At 39.9% G+C, this 22,781-nt stretch overlaps 1 protein-coding gene and 1 long non-coding RNA gene across 2 annotated transcripts in view; one reads left to right on the top strand and one right to left on the bottom strand.

Annotated features, from left to right (window-relative positions):
* The first annotated feature begins 698 nt into the window (after positions 1–698).
* The window catches only part of ZNF510 (zinc finger protein 510), a 46,279-nt gene continuing 24,196 nt past the window's right edge, over positions 699–22,781 (top strand). Inside the window, exon 1 of the mRNA XM_077966491.1 lies at positions 699–775. The gene's annotated coding sequence lies outside the window, so the exon portion shown is untranslated. The remainder of the gene's footprint in view (positions 776–22,781) is intronic.
* LOC114672860 (uncharacterized) lies at positions 8,987–22,738 on the bottom strand. Its single transcript, XR_013404985.1, has 2 exons — positions 22,466–22,738; positions 8,987–9,768 (listed from the first exon to the last, which is right to left on the bottom strand). It is a non-coding gene; the product is annotated as an uncharacterized LOC114672860 (long non-coding RNA).

Below are 22,781 nucleotides of genomic sequence, written 5' to 3' on the forward strand. Positions count from 1 at the left end.
AAGATGAGGTTTTGGGTGGAGACACAGGCAAACTGTATCAATAATGATACTTATATATTGTAAATGCAACTTCATCTTTACACCATAATTTAAAACTTACTCAAAATAAATCACAGAACCAAACAAAATCACTAAAAGTACAAAATTTATGATAGAAAACAAAAGAAACTGACTGGATATGGTGGCTTGCCTGTGTAATCCCAGCACTTTGGGAGGCCAAGGCAGGAGGATTGCTTGAAGCCAGGAGTTTGAGACCACCCTGTACAACGTGAGACCCTATCTCTACAAAAAATGAAATTAACCAAGCATAGTGGCATATGCCTGTAGTCCTAGTCCTAACTACTTGGGAGGCTGAGGTGGGAGGATTGCTTGTGCCCAGGAGTTTGAGGCTGTGGTGGGTTGTGATCATGCCACTGTACTCCAGCCTGGGTAACCGAGCAAGACTCTGTCTCTTAAAAGAAAAAAAAAAAACAATGTTTATAATACAGAAAATGCAGTTATAATGGACCAAAAAAAGGGAAAACATTAAAATAGATATTTCACTGAAGATATATAGTTGGCCAATAAATACTAGAAACAATGTCCAAAGCTTTGGTCAGCAAGAAAGTGTGTGTTCATGTGATAGCAATACAAATCCATATTGTAGTTCCTTATAAAGATAACAGTACCTTACCTACAACCAGCAATTTTCATTCTAGGCATTTACCCCAGAGAAACACATAGGGGTGCACCCAAGATGGCCAAATAGGAACAGCTCCTGCCTCCAGCTCCCAGCGTGAGTAACACAGAAGATGGGTGATTTCTGCATTTTCAACTGAGGTACAGGTTCATCTCACTGGGGCGTGTCAGAAACTTGGCGCTGGTCTGTGGGTGCAGCCCAACCAGCGAGAGCTGAAGCAGGGTGAGGCATTGCCTCACCTGGGAAGCACAAGGGGGAAGGAAATTCCTTTTCCTAGCCAAAGGAAATTGAGACACACAACACCTGGAAAATCAGGTAACTCCCATCCTAATACTGCGCTTTACCAAGGGTCTTAGCAAACGGCACACTAGGAGATTATATCCCACACCTGACCCAGAGGGTCCCACACCCACGGAGCCTCCCTCATTGCTAGCACAGCAGTCTGAGATCTAACTGCAAGGCGGCAGCGAGGCTGGGGGAGGGGCACCTGCCATCGCTGAGGCTTAAGTAGGTGACAAAAAGCCACCAGGAAGCTCGAATTGGGTGGAGCCCACCACAGCTCAAGGAAGCCGGCCTGCCTCCGTAGTCTTATCCTCTGGGGACAGGGCATAGCTAAACAAAAAGCAACAGAAACCTTGGCAGAGGTAAATGCCCCTGTCTGACAGCTTTGAAGAGAGCAGTGGATCTCCCAGCACAGAGGTTGAGATCTGAGAATGGACAGACTGCCTGCTCAAGTGGGTCCCTGACCGCTGAGTAGCCTAACTGGGAGACATCCCCCACTAGGTGTAGACTCACACCTCACACCTTACATGGCAGGGTACACCCCTGAGACAAAGCTTCCAGAGCAAGAATCAGACAGCAGCATACGCTGTTCAGCAATATTCTATCTTCTGCAGCCTCTGCTGCTGATACCCAGGCAAATAGGGTCTGGAGTGAACCTCAAGCAAACTCCAACAGACCTACAGCTGAGGGTCCTGACTGTTAGAAGGAAAACTAACAAACAGGACACCCACACCAAAACCCCATCAGTATGTCACTATCATCAAAGACCAAAGGGTTACCCACAAAGATGGGGAAAAAGCAGGACAGAAAAGCTGGAAATTCAAAAAATCAGAGCGCATCTCCCCCTCCAAAGGAAAGCAGCTCATCACCAGCAATGGAACAAAGCTGGACGAAGAAAGACTTTGACGAATTGAGAGAAGAAAGCTTCAGTTGATCAAACTTCTCAGAGCTAAAGGAGGAACTATGTAACCAGCGCAAAGTAAAAACCTTGAAAAAAGAATGGATGCATGGATAACTAGAATAATCAATGCAGAGATCTTAAAAGAACTGATAGAGGTGAAAACCATAACACGAGAACTACGTGACAAATGCATAAGCTTCAGTAACCAACTCAATCAACTGGAAGAAAGAGTATCAGTGATTGAAGATCAAATGAATGAAATGAAGCCAGAAGAGAAGTGTAGAGAAAAAAGAGTATAAAGAAATGAAAAAAGCCTCCAAGAAATATGGGATTATGTGAAAAGACCAAATCTACGTCTGATTGGTGTGCCTGAAAGTGACAGGGAAAATGGAACCAAGTTGGAAAACACTCTGCAGGATATCATCCAGGAGAACTTCCCCAACCTAGTAAGGCAGGCCAACATTCAAATTCAGGAAATATGGAGAACGCCAAGATGCTCCTCGAGAAGAGCAACTCCAAGACACATAATTGTCAGATTCACCAAAGTTGAAATGAAGGAAAAAATGTTAAGGGCAGCCAGAGAGAAAGGTCGGGTTACCCACAAAGGGAAGCCCATCAGACTAACAGCAGATCTCTCAGCGGAAACTCTCCAAGCCAGAAGAGAGTGGGGGCCAATATTCAACATTCTTAAAGAAAAGAATTTTCAACCCAGAATTTCACATCCAGCCAAACTAAGTTTCATAAGTGAAGGAGAAATAAAATCCTTTACAGACAAGCAAATGCTTAGAGATTTTGTCACCACCAGGCCTGCCCTACAAGAGATCCTGAAGGAAGCACTAAACATGGAAAGGAACAACAGGTACCAGCCATTGCAAAAACATGTCAAAATGTAAAGTCCATCAATGCTAGGAAGAAACTGCATCAACTAGCGAGCAAAATAACCAGCTAATATCATAATGACAGGATCAAGTTCACACGTAACAATATGAACCTTAAATGTAAATGGACTAAATGGTCCAATTGAAAGACACAAACTGGCAAATTGGATGAAGAGTCAAGACCCATCAGTTTGCTGTATTCAGGAGACCTATCTCACATGTAGAGACACACATAGGCTCAAAATAAAGGGATGGAGGAAGATCTACCAAGCAAATGGAAAACAAAAAAAAAATCAGGGGTTGCAATCCCAGTCTCTGATAAAACAGACTTTAAACCATCAAAGATCAAAAGAGACAAGACCATTGCATAATGGTAAAGGGATCAATTCATCAGGAAGAGCTAACTATCTAAATATATGCACCCAATACAGGAGCACCCAGATTCATAAAGCAAGTCCTTAGAGACTTACAAAGAGACTTAGACTCCCATACAATAATAATGGGAGACTTTAACACCCCACTGTCAACATGAGACAGATCAATGAGACAATTAACAAGGATATTCAGGAATTGAACTCAACTCTGCACCAAGCAGACCTAATAGACATCTACAGAACTCTCCACCCCAAATCAATAGAATATACATTCTTCTCAGCACCACATTGCATTTATTCCAAAATTGACCACATACTTGGAAGTAAAGCACTCCTCAGCAAATGTAAAAGAACAGAAATTATAACAAACTGTTTCTCAGACCACAGTGCAATCAAACTAGAACTCAGAACTAAGAAACTCAATCAAAACCACTCAACTACTTGGAAACTGAGCAACCTGCTCCTGAATGACTACTGGGTACATAACGAAATGAAGGCAGAAATAAAGATGTTCTTTGAAACCAATGAGAACAAAGATACAACATACCAGACTGTCTGGGACACATTTAAAGCAGTGTGTGGAGGGAAATTTATAGCACTAAATTCCCACAAGAGAAAGCAGGAAAGATCTAAAATTGATCTAGCATCAATTTTAGCATCAAAATTAAAAGAACTAGAGAAGCAAGAGCAAACACATTCAAAAGCTAGCAGAAGGCAAAAAATAACTTAAGATCAGAGCAGAACTGAAGGAGATAGAGACACAAAAAGCCCTCCAAAAAATCAATGAATCCAGGAGCTGGTTTTTTGAAAAGATCAACAAAATTGATAGACTGCTAGCAAGACTAATAAAGAAGAAAAGAGAGAAGAATCAAATAGACACAATACAAAATGATAAAGGGGATATCACCATCGACCCCACAGAAATACAAACTACCATCAGAGAATACTATAAACACCTCTACACAAATGAACTAGAAAACCTAGAAGAAATTGATAATTTCCTGGACACTTACACTCTCCCAAGACTAAACCAGGAAGAAGTTGAATCCCTGAATAGACCAATAGCAGGCTCTGAAATTGAGGCAATAATTAATAGCCTACCAACCAAAAAAAGTCCAGGACCAGACAGATTCACAGCTGAATTCTACCAGAGGTACAAGGAGGAGCTGGTACCATTCCTTCTGAAATTATTGCAATCAATAGAAAAAGAGGGTATCCTCCCTAACTCATTTTATGAGGCCAACATCATCCTGATACCAAATCCTGACAGAGATACAACAAAAAAAGAGAATTTTAGACCAATATCCCTGATGAGCATCAATGCAAAAATCCTCAATAAAATACTGGCAAACCGAATCCAGCAGCACATCAAAAAGCTTATCCACCATGATCAAGTGGGCTTCATCCCTGGGATTCAAGGCTGGTTCAACATATGCAAATCAATAAATGTAATCCAGCATATAAACAGAACAAAGACAAAAACCACATGATTATCTCAATAGATGCAGAAAAGGCCTTTGACAAAATTCAGCAGCCCTTCATGCTAAAACTCTCAATAAATTCAGTATTGATGGAATGTATGTCAAAATAATAAGAGCTATTTATGACAAACCCACAGCCAATATCATACTGAATGGGCAAAAACTGGAAGCATTCCCTTTGAAAACTGGCACAAGACAGGGACGCCCTCTCTCACCACTCCTATTCAACATAGCGTTGGAAGTTCTGGCTAGGGCAATCAGGCAAGAGAGAGAAATCAAGGGTATTCAGTTAGGAAAAGAGGAAGTCAAATTGTCCCTGTTTGCAGATGACATGATTGTATATTTAGAAAACCCCATTGTCTCAGCCCAAAATCTCCTTAAGCTGATAAACAACTTCAGCAAAGTCTCAGGATACAAAATCAATGTGCAAAAATCAAAAGCATTCTTACACACTAGTAACAGACAAAAAGAGAGCCAAATCATGAATGAACTCCCATTCACAATAGCTTCAAAGAGAATAAAATACCTAGGAATCCAACTTACAAGGGATGTAAAGAACCTCTTCAAAGAGAACTACAAACCACTGCTCAGTGAAATAAAAGAGGACACAAACAAATGGAAGAACATTCCATGCTCATGGATAGGAAGAATCAATATTGTGAAAATGGCCATACTGCCCAAGGTAATTTATAGATTCAATGCCATCCCCATTAAGCTACCAATGACTTTCTTCACAGAATTGGAAAAAACTGCTTTAAAGTTCATATGGAACCAAAAAAGACCCCGCATTGCCAAGACAATCTTAAGGCAAAAGAACAAAGCTGGAGGCATCATGCTACCTGACTTCAAAGTATACTACAAGGCTACAGTAACCAAAAGAGCATGGTACTGGTACCAAAACAGAGATATAGACCAATGGAACAGAACAGAGCCCTCAGAAATAATACCACATATCTACAGCCATCTGATCTTTGACAAACCTGACAAAAACAAGAAATGGGGAAAGGATTCCCTATTTAATAAATGGTGCTGGGAACATTGGCTAGCCATAAGTAGAAAGCTGAAACTGGATCCTTTCCTTACTCCTTATACGAAAATTAATTCAAGATGAATTAGAGACTTAAATGTTAGACTTAAAACCATAAAAACCCTAGAAGAAAACCTAGGTAATACCATTCAAGACATAGGCATGGGCAAGGACTTCATGTCTAAAACACCAAAAGCAACGGCAACAAAAGCCAAAATTGACAAATGGGATCTAATTAAACTAAAGAGCTTCTGCACAGCAAAAGAAACTGCCATCAGCGTGAACAGGCAACCTACAGAATGGGAGAAAATTTTTGCAATCTCATCTGACAAAGGGCTAATATCCAGAACCTATAAAGAACTCAATCAAATTTACAAGAAAGAAACAACCCCATCGAAAAATGGGCAAAGGATATGAACAGACACTTCTCAAAAGAAGACATTCATACAGCCAACAGACACATGAAAAAATGCTCATCATCACTGGCCATCAGAGAAATGCAAATCAAAACCACAATGAGATACCATCTCACACCAGTTAGAATGGCAATCATTAAAAAATCAGGAAACAACAGGTGCTAGAGAGGATGTGGAGAAATACGAACAGTTCTACACTGTTGGTGGGACTGTTAACTAGTTCAACCATTGTGGAAAACAGTGTGGCGATTCCTCAAGGAGCTAGAACTAGAAATACCATTTGAGCCAGCCATCCCATTACTGGGGATATACCCAAAGTCATGCTGCTATAAAGACACATGCACACATATGTTTATTGTGGCACTATTCACAATAGCAAAGACTTGGAATCAACCCAAATATCCATCAGTGACAGACTGGATAAAGAAAATGTGGCACATATACACCATGGAATACTATGCAGCCATAAAAAAGGATGAGTTCATGTCCTTTGTAGGGACATGGATGCAGCTGGAAACCATCATTCTCAGCAAACCATTGCAAGAACAGAAAACCAAATACCGCATGTTCTCACTCATAGGTGGGAACTGAACAGTGAGATCACTTGGACACAGGAAGGGGAACATCACACACTGGGGCCTATTGTGGGGAGTGGGGAGGGATAGCATTAGGAGATATACCTAATGTAAATGACGAGTTAATGGGTGCAGCACACCAACATGTCACATGTATACATATGTAACCAGCACATTGTACACATTTACCCTAGAACTTAAAGTATAATAATAAAAAAAAAAGAATTACATGCAAATGTTCATAGAATCTTTACTCATAGTAACCCCAAATTGTAAATAATTGGATTTATTAACAGAAAAATATATAAACAGTACTATTACCATATAATGGAATACAGCTGCACAAGGAAGGAACCGCTAGTGCATGCAGCAACATTGATAAATCTTAAGATTGTGCTGAGCAAAAGAAGCCAGGCACAAGAGGGTAGAGCTGTATTTTATCCTATTTATATAAAATTCTAGGAAAGACATCTAGTCTAGAGGGATAGAAAGAAAGTAGACCATTCATTGCATAAGGCTGGGGGCAGTGGTGTGTGAGGATCCACTGGTTAGAGGAATAAGGGAATTTTTTTATTATGATGGAATGTTCCATATATAAATGGTGGTGATCTTTACAGAACTGTACAAGTTTTTAGAACCCATCAAAATATACTAAAAATTTGTCTACTTTGCATAAAGTATACCTCTATACAGTTAACTTTTAAAATAATAAAAGTGAGTTTAGGGTCCCCTGTACGTTATGAGACCCAGCAGATTCTCAATTTACTAAATGGCTTATTGACGTCACTAGAGTGTTCATTCCCTTTCTTCCCATATGGCTGTGACCTTGGAAAGTCAGTTCTCCTTTAATATGTCTCAGTCTCCTCATCACCATAATGATGGTGATTACCTACAATCCTTTCTGAAAGAATTTTCTGAGTTAATCTGTGTCCGTTCCTTAATACGTGGCACAGAGTAAGTGAGCAATAGGTAATAATTATCACCATTATGTATTTTACCAGTATTAAAAATCAAAATAAAGGCCTGTGTTCCTTACAAGAGCCTCAAAAAAAGATTGTAACTCATAAAAAGATACATTAGGCCTAAAGGAGATACAGCCATCATGTGATGGAGGTGTGTGAGTTCCTCATAATATAGTAGCATCAATTTTTCTTTAACTCTCTGATGAGACCGTTTCCAAAAATTTTTAAAGCTGAGTCTTTTATTCTCCTGTCGACTGGCTGACATGACTTAACCCAGTTTGTAAGTGTTGAGTTCCCAATAAATTGCTTTTCCACAAAAAGCTACTGCATGACTTCATGCACCCCCAGCCTTTCTCTCCTGGAAGTTTTAAGAATCCAGAACTAAGCTGGAGTACTGTCAACCTTGGGTATTTTTTGTTACACTCCAGGATAGAAGTTACACACCAGATGTATAAATACTCTAGAGAAAAAGCATTTCAGATATTGAAGGATAGCACACACCCACCCGTTCGCTTTTTTCAGCATATAATGGCCACCCTTGCCCTGAGTTCTGTTTCCCTGCTACACTGGAGGTGATTTCAGTTGTGTCCCATGATGCGTTTTACACAGGAACTGCTTTCTGAGTTATATAGGCAGTAGAATCACATCACAGCAACTTCTAAAATAAAAGAGGATTCAGAGACTGGCAATTGAGTTGGCCCTCATCAGCTGTGGTTTGAATGTGTCCCCCCAAAGTTCATGTGTTGGAAACTTAATTCCTAATGCAACAGTGTTCAGATGTGGAACCTTTAAGGGAGGATTAGGTCATGAGTGCTCTGCCATCATGAATGGATTAATTTCTCTATCACATGAGTGGGTTCATTATCAAGACAGTGACTTTGTTATAAAAGCAGTTCAGGCCTCTCAGGCTCTCTCATGGGCACTGTCTCACATGTGATGCCTTCTGCCATGTTATGATGTAGCAAAAAGTCTCTCACCACATGTGGCCCCTTGATCTTGGATGTTCCAGCCTCTAAAAGTGTGTGTGTGTGTGTGTGTGTGTGTGTGTGTGTGAATAAGCTTTTATTCTTTATAAGCTACCCAGTTTTTGGTGTTCTGTTAAAACAACACAAAATGGACTAAAACAGCATTCTTCACACGTTAGGGCCTGAAAAAATCACCACCATTATTTCAAGTAGTAAAGGGAACCCTGCCAGTGTGTCGAGTTCATGGGGGCATGACTTGGGCCAGGTCTTGAGAACTCATCTTCTGGGTTAGTGTAGAATTTTAACAAGGATTCTGAGAGGAGACTGAACGCAGTTCATAGAGGCCATTTCATATTCCTAAGGGGAACATTTTTATCAGTAATATGGATATGACAGTACTGGTGAGGTGAGGTGAAGTTGAGCAGAGTGATGAGACATAGGCAATATTTCATTTGGTAGTATAATTTCTTTTTATATCAAAATTACTGGAACTGGACAAGACAGACAATAGTCACAACGTATAGGAAAACATATTGAGGTTTATATATAAGTATGCAACAAAAACCATTAAGTTGCCAACAGTTTAAACTGTCAAACCTTTTTCCCTCACTAATACTTTATATATACATCTTTTTAATGCAGAGTGGGGGACTCAGCCTCTTATTTGTCCATTTGCATCATATGCTTTGGTAACATCCTTGGAAAAAGCAAAATTGAGTGTTCTCATCACCATAAGAGGATGAATAATGTGTGATGCTGGGACTGCAGGCCAAGTGCTTATCTTCCAGAAGCACCATGTCAGCCACGGGTCCTGGGCAAGATGGTAACTGCTTGGCACGGAGAGCATAAAGATTGATGTCTTCAAACCAACCAACCAGGCAGCCAGCAAAGCCTCAATAGCCAGGATCTAAAGAAGTGGATCAGATTACAGTGTTTGAGCAACTTCCTGAACCCATATCTGGAAAGGGCTCTTGAGGCTCCTGGGATTTCTGGTACCACCTGATTTCTTGGAGACAGTCCAGGACAGGGAAGGATGTGGCATCTAGGTGACCCCTCAGGGGGCTCCATCTTGCAGGTGGTTGTGGTAGTCAGGGACTTGCAGTGGCCTGAGATCATGGCAGGTGCTTCTGCAGGTGGGCTTGTTACACCACTGAAGTTGCTAAATAGTGCTTCTCAGCACTTGCCTTCCCTTCTGTGTTGTCTCCAAGAGCAAAAGTGGCCTCAGTGCCTGAAAGAGAGTAAAAGTGACTGCAGTTACAGACACGAAGTATGACGTTAGCTCTGGACCACATCCAATTGTACCCTGCATTAAGCTCAGGCATGTCACACCTGGTCCATAGAGGTTGGTTAAACAAAGGAGTCAGCAAATGACATTTCCAGTGAACACACTAGTAATTTGTTTTTATATTACTCTATTTTTTTTCTTGAAAGAAATGAATACAAGTTTTTAAATTAAGTCCAGCTTAGCCAGACTCTTCGGCATGTTTTTCCAATCTTTTTGTATTATTTAGCTGGAAATTTCCCCGTTACTACTTTTTCTGCATCCCATGAGTGTTTATAATTTTTTTCATCTTCATTTGTTTTTTTGTTTGTTTGAGACAGGGTCTCGTCTCTTGTCACCCAGGCTGGAGTGCAGTGGTACAATCACAGCTTATTGCAGCCTTGACCTCTTAGGCTCAAGTGATCCTCCCACCTCAGCCTCACGAGCAGCTGGAACCACAGATGTGTGCTCATTTTTGTATTTTTTGTAGAGAGTGGGACTCTCTCTGTTTCCCAGGCTGGTATTGAACTCCTGTGCTCAAGCAATCCTCCTGCCTCAGCCTCCCAACATACTGGGATTACAGGCATGAGCTACCACACCCGGCCTATTTGTCTCCTAAGCATTTTCTATTTTCCCTTGTAATTACATCTTTGACCTGTTTCTTGCTTAAGGACATGCTGTTTTAATTTCCACAAATTTGTGAATATTCCCACTTTTCTTCTGTTACTCACTTCTAACTTGTATTAGAAGAGGTTTTGTATGATATATATATTTTTTCAATTAATTGAGGCTTAATTTGGGTACTAACACATAGTCCATCTGGGAGAATATCCCATGTGCACTTGAGATTAATATGTATTCTGTTATGGTTGGATAGTGTTCTGTATATGCCAGCTCTAATGGCTTATCATGATGTTCAGGTCCTCCTTTATTTATCTTCTGTCTGGTTGTATTATTCATTACTCACAGTAAGGTACTAAAGTCTCCAACTATTATTATACAACTGTATTTCTCCCTTCAATTCTGTCCATTTTTGCTTTATATATTTGGATGGTTTGTTATTAGGTATATAAATGTTTATAATTTTTATATCATCTTGTTCTATTGAATCTTTTTAATATATAATCTCCTTTGTCTCATGTAGATGTCTGATTTAAACTTTATTTTGTGTGATAATATTACTTGCTATCTTTCAGTTACCACTTGCATAAAATATCTTTTTCTATCCTCTCACTTTTAACCAGTTTGTGACTTTGGAGTCACAAAATGTGAGTTTCTCATAGGCAACATAGAGTTGGATCTTGTTTAATCCATTCTGTGAGTCTCTTGATTGGAGGGTTTGATACATTTATATTTAAAGTAGCTACAAATAGGCGGGCGCAGTGGCTCACACCTGTAATCCTAACACTTTGGGAGGCCAAGGCAGGGACTTGAGGTCAGGAGTTCGAGACTAGTCTGGCCAACATGGTGAAACCCCATCTCTACTCAAAGTACAAAAATTAGGCAGGCATGGTGGTGGGCACCTATAATCCCAGCTACTCAGGCTGAGGCAGGAGAATTGCTTGAACCCAGGAGGCAGAGGTTGCGGTGAGCTGAGATTGCACCATTGCATTCCAGCCTGAGTGACAGAGTGAGACTTTATCTCAAAAATAATAATAAAAAATAATAAAGTAATTACTAATAAAGAGAAACTTCTATTATTTTGGTATTTGTTCTCTATATACCTTAGAGCTTTTTGTTCCTCATTTTCTGCATTAGTCATCTTTTGGGTTAATTTTTTTGTAGTGAGACATTTAAATTCCCTTCTCATTCCCTTTGTGGACATTCTCTACCTACTTTCTGGTTACCATGGGCATTACAATTACCTTCCTAAACTTATAACAGTCTAATTTATAGAATGTTATAAATTAACATACATACAAAACAGCTTAACAACATACAAAAAACCTTCTCCTATAAAGCTTTATTTCCACGACTTTTCAATAGTTGATATCACAAAATTACATATTTATGCATTTTGTATCTAAAAACACTAGTAATTTTTTTTAACATTAGTCTCATAAAAGTTATGTAGAAAACAAAAAGTTACAAACCAAAGTTATAGTAACACTTTTATGATTGTCTGTATATTTCCCTTTTTCAGAGATCTTTATTTCTTCATATGGCTTTGAGTTAACTATGTTTCATTTAAGCCTGAAAGACTCCTTTTAGCATTTCTTGCAGGGAGGCCTATTTGTAATAAATGCTTCTAGCTTTTTTATATACAGTGAAATGTGTACTACAGTCAAGCAAATTAAAAGACCCATCATCTTACATACTCTCTTTTTGTGAGAATAGCACCTAAAATATACTCTGTTAGCAAAAATTCCAAATACCTATTATTGACTGTGTTCCTCATGCTGTATATTAAATGTCTAGACTTATTCTACATATCTGCAAACTTGATATCCTTTGACTCACCTCCTCTCATTTGCTCCTCACTCCTATTAACCCCCTGGTAACCACCATTTTATTCTCTGTCTCTATTCAACTTTTCTTTTTACATTCTACATATAAGTAAGTGAGATCGTGCTGTATTTTTCTTTCTGTATGTGGCTGATATCACTTAGCATAATGTTCTCCAGGTTCGTTCATGTATGGCAATTGACAGCATCATTTTTAAGGCTAATATTCCATTGTATGTATGTGTATACACATCCCGTAGTTTATCCATTTACCCATTGACATTTGGATTGTTTATATTGTGGCTATTGTGAATAATGCTGCATTGAGCATTGGTGTGCAGATATCTCTATGAAGTGCTGATTTAGTGTTCTTGCAGGTATATACCAAGCAGAGGGATTTCTGGGTCAAATGGTAATTCTATTTTTAATTTTTAATGAAACTTCCATACTGTTTTCTGTAATGGCTATCCTAGTTTTCATTCCCACTAACAGTACACAAAAGTTCCCTTTTTTCTATACCCTTACCAACACTAGCTATCTCTTGTCTTTTTTTATTTTAACCATTCTAAGAGGTGTGAGGTGATATCTTATTGAGGTTTTGATTTGCATTTCCCTGATGATTACAGATGTGGAGCACATTTTTGTATCCTTGTTAGCCATTTGTATGTCTTTGGAGAAATGTCTATTCAGGTCCTTTGCCCCGTTTTTAATTGGGTTCTTTATCTTTTCATTTTGAGTTTGCAAGTTCTTTATATATTTTGAATACTAACCCCTCATCAAATGTATGGTTTGCAATATTTTTTTTTTAAGTCGGTAGGTTACCTTTTTATTTTGCTGGAGTTTTTTTGTTTTTTGTTTTCTGTTTTTGTTTGTTTGTTTTGGCTATGCAGAAGCTTGAGCTTATTTTTGCTTTTATAGACTGAGCTTTTGGTGTGATGTCCAAAGAAAAATTTCCAAGGCCATTATCAAGAATCTTTCCCCCATTGTTTTCTTCTGGGACTTTTATGGTTTCAGGTATCCCATTTAGGTCTTTTATCCATTTTGCGTTGAGTTTGTGTATGGTATATGATAAGGGTTTGATTTAATTCTTTTGCATGTGGATATCCAGGTTTCCTGTTACCATTTATTAAGGAGACTATCCTTTCCCCATTGTTCATTTCTTGGGGACTTTGTTGAAAATTAGTTGACCACATATATTTAGATTTCTTTCTGGGCTCTGTATTTTGTTCCATTGGTCAATGTTTCTGTTTTCATGTGGTTTTGATTGCAATACTTTTGTACAGAATTTGAAATCAGGAAGTATGATGCCTCCAACTTTTTCTTTCTTTGCCAGAATTTTTTTGACTATTCAGGGTCTTTCTAGCTTGCAATCATGTTCAACGTATGTAAATCAATCAATGTGATACATCACAATAACAGAATGAAAGATAAAAACCACATAGTCATCTCCATTGATACAGAAAATGTATCTGACAGAGTCCAACTTACTTTCTTAGTAAAAACTCTCAACAGTTTAGGTATAGAAGAAAAGTTGCTAAACATAATGAAGGCCATTCATAAAAAACCCAGAGCTAACATAATAATCCATGGGAAAAACCTAAAATCTTTTCCACTAAGCTCTGGTACAAGGATCTGTTTTTCTTCTCAATTGCTGTGGGCGTCTTTTGTGGTTCCAAATGAATTTTAGAATAGTTTTTACTATGTCTCTGAAAAATTACGTTGGAATTTTGGTAAGGATTATGTCAAAACTGTATATTGCTTTGAGTAGTATGGACACTTTAACAGTATTAATTGCTCCAACTTGGTACCCTTTGACTTACCTCCTCTTATTTGCTCCTCACCCCTCAAAACCACCTGGTAACCACCATTTTATTCTCTGACTCTATGTATTCAATTGTTTTTGTTGTTGTTGTTGTTGTTTTTTAATTCCACATATAAGCGAGATCATGCTGTATTTTTCTTTGTGTGTGTGGCTTATTTCACTTAGCATAATGTCTTCCAGGTTTATTCATGTATGGCTAATGACAAGATCCTTTTTAAGCCTGAATAACATTCTATTGTATGTATGTATGTATGAACATAATACATCTTTCCATTTATTTGGGTGTTCAATTTCTTTTATTAATGTTTTATAGTTTTCAGTGTACAAATCTTTCGCTTTTTGGTTAAATTTATTCCTAAGTATTTTTTTTCTTTTTTATGTGATTGTGTGTTCTCAAATATTTTTTGGATAGGTCATTAGTGGTATACAAAAATGCAACCCATTTTTGTATGTTGATTTTATATTCTGCAACTTTACTGAATTTGTTTATTCTAACAGTTTTCTGGTGGAATCTTTGGAGTTTTCTTCATATAGGATCATGTTAACTGCAAATAGAAATAATTTTACTTCTGCCTTTCTGACTTATATGCGTTTTATTTATTTTTCTTGCCTGGTTACTCTTGCTGTTACTTCTAGTACTACTTGAATACAAGTGTTGAGAGTGGGCATCTTTGCCTCATCTTAGAGGAAATCTTTCTTAAATCTTAGAGGAAAGCTATCTGTTTTCCCCCAAAGATTATGATGTTGGCTCTGGGCTTTTCCTAAATTTCCCTTACCATATTGAGGAAATTTCCCTTTATACTTATGTTGTTGAGAGCTTATAATCAAGAAATTATATTGAATTTTGTCACATGCTTTTTCTGCATCAATCGAGATCAAGTGGTTTTTATTTTTTATTGTTTTAATGTGATGTATCACATCGATTGATTTGCATGTCTTCAATCAGCCTTGCATGCCACAGATAAATCCCACTTGGTCATGCTGTATAATCATTTTGATCTATTATTGAATTCAGTGTGTGAGTATTTTATTGAGAATTTTTGCATCTATGCTCATCAGAGATACAGGCCTATAGTTTTCTTGCACTGTCTTTGGTTTCATTATCAAGGTAATGCTGGCACCATAAACATGTCTTTTGTAGTATTGCTTCTAGTTATATTTTTGGAAGAGTTTAAAAAGGATTGGTATTAATTCTTCTTTGAATGTTTGGTAGAATTCAGCCACAATGGCATCTGGTCCTGGGCTTTTCTTTGTCAGGAGGTTTTAATGTCTCCTTCAGTCTCTGTATTTGTTATCAGTCTGTTCAGGGTTTTCATTTCTTTCTGATTCAATATTGGTAGGCTGTAATTTTTTAGGATTAATCCATTTTCCCTTGTTTATCCAGTTTGGTGGCATGTAATTGCTCATAATAATACCCTGTGATCCTTTTTATTTCTGAGGCATTCATTGTAATATTTTCATTTTATTTGAGTCTTTTTTTTTTCTTATGCTTTGAATTTATTGGTTTTATTTTTTAGAGAAACCAGCTATTAGGTTTTTTTTTTTTTCTATACTTTCTCTGTTTCCTATTTGATTTATTTCTGCTCTGGTCTTTATTATTTCTTTCCTTCTGCTAACTTTGGTTTTAGTATTCTTATTCTAGCTCCTCAAGGTGTAATGTTAGGCTATCTCCATCTTTCTTTTTAAATGTAGCCATTTATGGCTATAAACTTCCTGCTTAGAACTGCTTTTGTGGTATCCTGTAAGTTTTAACATGTTGTATTTCCATTTCTGTTTGTCTGAAGATATATTTAACTTCTCTTTTGATTTTTTCTTTGACCCATTGATTTTTGGGAGTGTGTTGTTTAATTTCCACATATTTATTAATTTTCCAGTTTTCTTCCTGTTATTTCTAGTTTCATACCATGGTGGTTACAAATGATACTTGATATAATTTCAGTCTTCTTAAATTTTTTGAGACATGTTTTGTGTCCTAACATATGATCTATCGTGGAGAATGTTTTAGTTCATTTGAGTGTGTGTTCTGCTACTGTTGGATGGAATGTTCTGTGTATGTCCATTCAGTCTGTTTGGTCTAATGTGTAGTTCAGGTTCAATATTACCTTGTTAATCATCTGTCTGGTTGATCTCTCCAGTTTTGAAAGTAGGGTATTCAAGTCCCTACTATCATTATATTGTTGTCTATTTCTCTATTTATGTCCATTAATATTTGATTTACATATTTTGGTGTTCCAATGTTAGGTATATATATATTTACAATTATTATGTCCTCTTGATGCCTTTATCATTATGTTATGAACTTCTTTGTCTCTTGTGACAGTTTTTGACTTGAAGTCTATTTTGTCTGATGTTAGTATAGCAACTCTTGCTCTTTTTTGGTTGTTATTTGTATGGAATATCTTTTTCCATCCCTTCATTTTCAGCCTATGTATGTCTTTCTAGTGAATTCTTATAATTTTATGTTTCTTTGGCATTTATTCTAAATCTAGGTTGGACTTCCTCATACTAGAAGCAGGCATCAGTCACCCCTGCAACAATTTCTAGTTCTCTACCTCTTTATTGTTCCTCATCATGGTTGATACAGGTATCTTCCTTATACAACCACCTCCTGGTGACCACCTCCCTACGGGACAGTAGATACAATGTTCTTGCTTTGTACCACTGACCCCTACACCCCACATGGATCATACAGATATGCAGTGACCACCTCTAAGTCATAACTTTCCTCCATGGAACTCATGCCTGATTGCTCTATACTTCCAGTTAGAAGTCTCTGTGAGAAAACTTCTTGGGTAACATCCTGGGCCCCAATAAATGACTCAAACCACAGGTCCATATGTCTCTCTTTTGCTCCCCACCTACTGGTTGTATATGCATGTCCCAGATGGCTCCCCAGTTCGCACTGGTCCTATGAGGCATGCTTCCCTCTTCTCTCTGGGGTCAGGAAGTAATAAACTACTTCTGTTACTTCCTGTGTTTTGTTGAGTTGCCTCCTCTGTGTCTCACCTAACCAACACACAGTAAAATAAATTCTTTCCTGGTCAGGGCTCTCCTAGAGAGTGGCTGTCTTGGCAGGAATAAGCTGAGCACAGGACAGACAAGAGCATTTGCCAGTATAAACAAGTTTCCTGTGAGAGGGACACCTGACCACAGGTCAAACACTTAGGCATTAGACTGTCTGCCAGAGTAAAGAAGTATCCTAAGAAAAGTACAATGTAAACATCCATCACCAAATCCTTTGAAGTCCCATCATAAAAGAGCTAAAGTCTCTATAAACTCTCTTGAGAGAGACCTCAAGAGCAAATTAGAAAGAAGAAACACACACACACAATAGTCCTTAAAGCTAAAGTGAGCTTCTTACAGGCAGCATATAGTTTGATCTCATTTCATTATCCATTCAGCTACTTTATGTCCTTCGATTGGTGAATTTAGTCCATTTACATTCAAGGTTATTATGGACAGGTGAAGATACACTGCTGCCATTTTGTATTTTGTTTTCTAATTGTTTATGAGCTCTGACTTTGACTTTGGGTGGCAGAGTGCAGTAATGACATGGCTCAGGGAATGAACAGGTGCTTTAGAGGCTCAGGCCCCAGAGTGTGGGGCAGAAAATCAATTTGGGTCATAGGAGCATCAGAGTGCAGCAGCAAGTCAGGCCCCAGGGAACAGGACACCACACAATGGTGACTCCAAATCTTGGGATGGTGGAACATCATAGTAGCCCAGGCTCTGGTAGACAGGCTACAGTGGCGGCAAGTACCCAGGAGTGACAGGGCACAGCTATAGTTCATGCCCCAAGAGGCAGGTGCCACAAAGATGACTCCATTCCCCATGTGGAGCACCTCAGCAGCTTAGATTGCAAGAAGTGATTCTAGTTCCTAGGAAGCCATCACACAACACAACTGCAGTTTTGGTTCCTGGGGAGCGGGGGCTGCACAGCTCATCTGAGGTTCTGGTTTCTGGGTAGTCACGGGGTACCATGACACTTCAGCCTCAGGAGGTGGGGCTGCACAGCATAGCCACAGCTACAGTTTCCAAAGAGGTGGGGCACTGTGTCAGCTCAGCCCCAGGAAGTGGAGCTGCATCACTTAGCCACAGTTCTGATTCCCAGCAAGGCATTGACTCCACTCATGCCCAGAAAGGCCAGACACAGCAGCAACTGGGACCCAGGAGGACGGAGCAGCTCTGTAGTAGTCTGGCCCCAGGGAGTGGGGTACAGCAGCAACTCAGCTTAAAAATGGTGCATCACTGTGCAACCCAGGCTCTGGGGGTATGGGGTGCAGTGGCAGCAAGCCCCGGGAATGAAGGGCACAATGTCTTCTAAGGTCCCTGAAGTAGAGCACAGAGCAGCAGTGGCTCCAGTTCTAAGATGTCATGGCACCATAACGGCTCAGGCCATGGAGAAAGGGTGCAGCTGCAGCTCCCTCTTCAGGAAAAGCACCAGGAACATCCAGTCATTCATCTTTCTGTCATATCTCCATCCAGATATAGGATTCTTGGTTGAGTTTTTTTTTTTTTTTCTTCAGCATTTTGAACATACCAACTCACTGCCTTCTGGCCTCCAAAATTTCTGCTGATGATGTTATTGGCATACCTTGTGATATGCTCAAGATGCCTGTCTCCTCTAAATCTCATGTTGTAAAAAGAATAATAAGAAAAAAATAAAATAAATCTCATGTTGTGACGTGATTCCCCATGTTGGAGGTGGGGCCTGGAGGGGGAGGTGATTGGATCATATGGGTACATTACTCATGAATGCTGTAGCACCATCCCCTTGGTGATAAGTGAGTTCTTACTCTGAGTTCACACAAGATCTAGTTGTTTAAAAGTATGTGGCTCCTCCTCCTTCTGTGTCATGGGAGGGACCGAGTTGGAGGTAACTGAATAATGGAGGCAGTTATCCCCTGCTGTTCCTGTGATAGTGAATGAGTTCTCATGATATCTGATAGTTTTATAAGGGGCTTTTCCCCCTTTGCTTGGCACTTCTCCTTCCTGCTGTCATGTAAAGAAGAACGTGTTTGCTTCCCCTTCCATCATAACTGTAAGTTTCCTGAGGCCTCCCAAGCCATGCTGAACTGTGAGTCAGTTAAACCTCCTTCCGGCCGGGCGCAGTGGCTCAAGCCTGTAATCCCAGCACTTTGGGAGGCCGAGACGGGCGGATCACGAGGTCAGGAGATCGAGACCATCCTGGCTAACACGGTGAAACCCCGTCTCTACTAAAAAATACAAAAAAACTAGCCGGGCGAGGTGGCGGGCGCCTGTAGTCCCAGCTACTCGGGAGGCTGAGGCAGGAGAATGGCGTAAACCCGGGAGGCGGAGCTTGTAGTGAGCCAAGATCCGGCCACTGCACTCCAGCCTGGGTGACAGAGTGAGACTCCGTCTCAAAAAAAAAAAAAACAACAATAAAAACCTCTTTCCTTTAATAACTACCCAATATTCAGGCAGTTCTTTATAGCAGCATGAGAACAGACTAATACACCCACCTTGAGTGGCCATCACCACCAGCATGAATATACACAGAGGGCGCACACAGTCCTGTGCTCATCAGCATCCCACCCCTGTGCTAACACCACAACTGGCATGAATGTGCACACAATTGCTGGCAGGGGCCTCCAACCTACCCCCACACCATACTACCATGACCACTTCTGTGAATGTCCACAGAGACGCTCGCAAACTGGCACCCACTGGCACCATGCTGCAGCTGATGAGCATGGACCACACTGTGCTGTCACTGCCACTGCTGCTAGCACATGCAAATGAGGATGGATCCTGCTGCCACCACCCTACGAAGTGCTTTGGCTGGGACCTCCCATCAGAGTATTGTGACCTGTGGTCTGGGAGTACCTCAGCCCCTCCAGCGCAGCAGGTTCCAAATGTCAAGGAGCCACAGAACAAAGCTAGGGCCTGATATAAGTCCCCCAGAGTTAGAGCATGCAGTCCAGGAGTCCTGAGGTGAGTCTTGTCCCCTAAAATTTTCCAGTAACAAAGCCAGTCAACTCAACCCACCTTATGCCAAAATCAAACCCCTAAGGTCATCAAATAGGCATGTTCTCACTCATAGGTGGGAATTGAACAATGAGAACACTTGGACACTGGGTGGGGAACATCACACACTGGGGCCTGTGGTGGGGTAGGGGCCTGGGGGAGGGATAGTATTAAGATAAATACCTAATGTAAATAACGAATTAATGGGTACAGCAAACCAACATGGCGCATGTATACATATGTAACAAACCTGCACGTTGTGCACATGTACCCTAGAACTTAAAGTATAATATAAAAAAGAAAAAAATCTAAAAGACAACAACTTAGAAGACTGAAAGAACATCAGCCCACGAAGATGAGAAGGAACTAGTGCAAGAACTCTGACAACTCAAAAAGCCAGAGAGTATCTTCTTTCCTCCTAATGACTGCATTAGTTCTCGATCATGGTTTTTAACCAGGCTTAAATGACTGAAATGACAGAAATAGAATTTGGAATATGGATAGGAATGAAGATCATTCAGGAGAACGATGAAACTCCATCTCAGGAAGCCGAAGCTAAGATTCACAATACAACAGTGCAGGAGTTGACAGGCAAAATGGCCATTATAGAAAAGAACATAACTGACTTGATAGAGCTGGCAAACACACTACAAGAATTTCATAATTCAATGCACAAAGGCTGCAGAAGATAGAATATTGCTGAACAGCGAGTGTTGCTGTCTGATTCTTGCTCTGGAAGCTTCGTCTCAGGGGTGTACCTTGCTGTGTGAGGTGTGAGGTGTTGGTCTGCACCTAGTGGGGGATGTCTCCCAGTTTGGCGGATCACGAGGTCAGCAGATCAAGACCATCCTGGTTAACACGGTGAAACCCCATCTATACTAAAAATACAAAAAAATTAGCCGGGCATGGTGGCTGGCGCCTGTAGTCCCAGCTACTCGGGAGGCTGAGGCAGGAGAATGGTGTGAACCCGGGAGGCGGAGCTTGCAGTGAGCCTAGATCTCACCACTGTACTCCAGCCACAGAGCGAGACTGTCTCAAAAAAAAATGAAATAAAATAAAAAAGAAAAAGAAAAAGATATACTTAGAAAACCTGGATAATTAGAATTTTTAAAAACAAATGTTACTCTTTTCCTCCAGTATCTATTAAAGTGTTTTTCAGTGTCAACAGTAAAGTTTTATACCTTGATTCATATATACTGCACTAGTTTACTGTTACCATTAATCTTTTTTCTTGCTAATCAGAACTTATTATCATTGCTATATAAAATAACCTGTTAGTATCAACTGTGCGAGTGTATGTGTGTTACTAAAAAGAATGTCATAAAATACTGTTCTGAGAGGTTTCTAATTTTGTTCCTGATTTCAGAAGCATACTACATAAAGTTTAAGCAAACTCATCTCTAAGAGATGCATAATTTGTGGATAATGGTTTTCTTATTTGGGATTGTGTGTACTTCAGGCATTATGTAATACTGAACAGCTTACTTGCTTTTTCTTTTTTTTCCCCCAGAGATAAACTCTGAGGATCACAAATATTATTCTTTTATGTTAATAATGGATTCCATTTTCTAGTATTTTGTTACATTTTACAGCTTTATTCGCCAAACTGTTTATATATTTTTGTGGCAGCTCTGAAAGGCACACTTGTAACATGACAGTCCAAATTTTTCCCTTTATAAACTTTATATTACAAAATTTTCCAACACATAAAGAGCAAGTAGTCAATAAGCATGTCCATAATCTAGAAGTAGATGTTCTTAACATTTTGCCATACTTGCCATTTCTAATGTTTTTTTTTTTTTTGAGACGGAGTCTCACTCTGTTGCCCAGGCTGGAGTGTAGTGGCCGGATCTCAGCTCACTGCAAGCTCTGCCTCCTGGGTTTTCACGCCATTTTCCTGCCTCAGCCTCCCGAGCAGCCAGGACTACAGGCGCCGCCACCTCGCCCATCTAGTTTTTTGTATGTTTTTAGTAGAGACGGGGTTTCACCGTGTTAGCCAGGATGGTCTTGATTCTAATTATTTTTTTAAAAGAACTTACAAACGGGCTGGGCGGGTAGGTCACGCCTGTATACCCAGCACTCTGGGAGGCCGAGGCAGGCGGATCACTTGAGGTCTGTTGTTCGAGACCAGCCTGGCTAACATGGTGAAACCCCGTCTCTACTAAAAATACAAAAATCAGCTGGGTGTGGTGGCGGCGCCTGTAGTCCCAGCTACTTGGGAGGCTGAGGCAGGGGAATCGCTCGAACCCGGGAGGCGGAGGTTGCAGTGAGCCGAGATCGCGCCACTGCACTCCAGCCTGGCGACAGAGCGAGACTCCGTCTCAAAAAAAAAATAAAAATCAAAAACTTACAAGCATAATACAATCCTAAACACTTAAATATACATCTCTTTATGAATAAGCAAGATTACCTACGTAATCCTAATGTTGCCACAATTCTAATTTCCAGTCCGTATACAAATTTTCCAATTGTTTTCAAACGTCTTCTGCAGCTCTCGCTTTCTGCAACCACACGCTGCATTTGCTGTTATGTCCTCAAGTCTAACACACAACCTCTGGAGCTCTGACAGAACCCGGGCTCCAGTTATCAGGACCGTCCATGTTATTTCTCCTTAAATCTCGGGGGAAAAACAAAAACAAAAAACACCGAGAGCTGGCGCCGTACTTCCTGTCAAACTTAGGTTAGGGGTTACCGCGCAGCATGCTGGGAACGGATATCCTGCGTTT

Source organism: Macaca mulatta, chromosome 15, assembly GCF_049350105.2.
Source record: "Macaca mulatta isolate MMU2019108-1 chromosome 15, T2T-MMU8v2.0, whole genome shotgun sequence".
NCBI classification, from domain to species: domain Eukaryota; kingdom Metazoa; phylum Chordata; class Mammalia; order Primates; family Cercopithecidae; genus Macaca; species Macaca mulatta.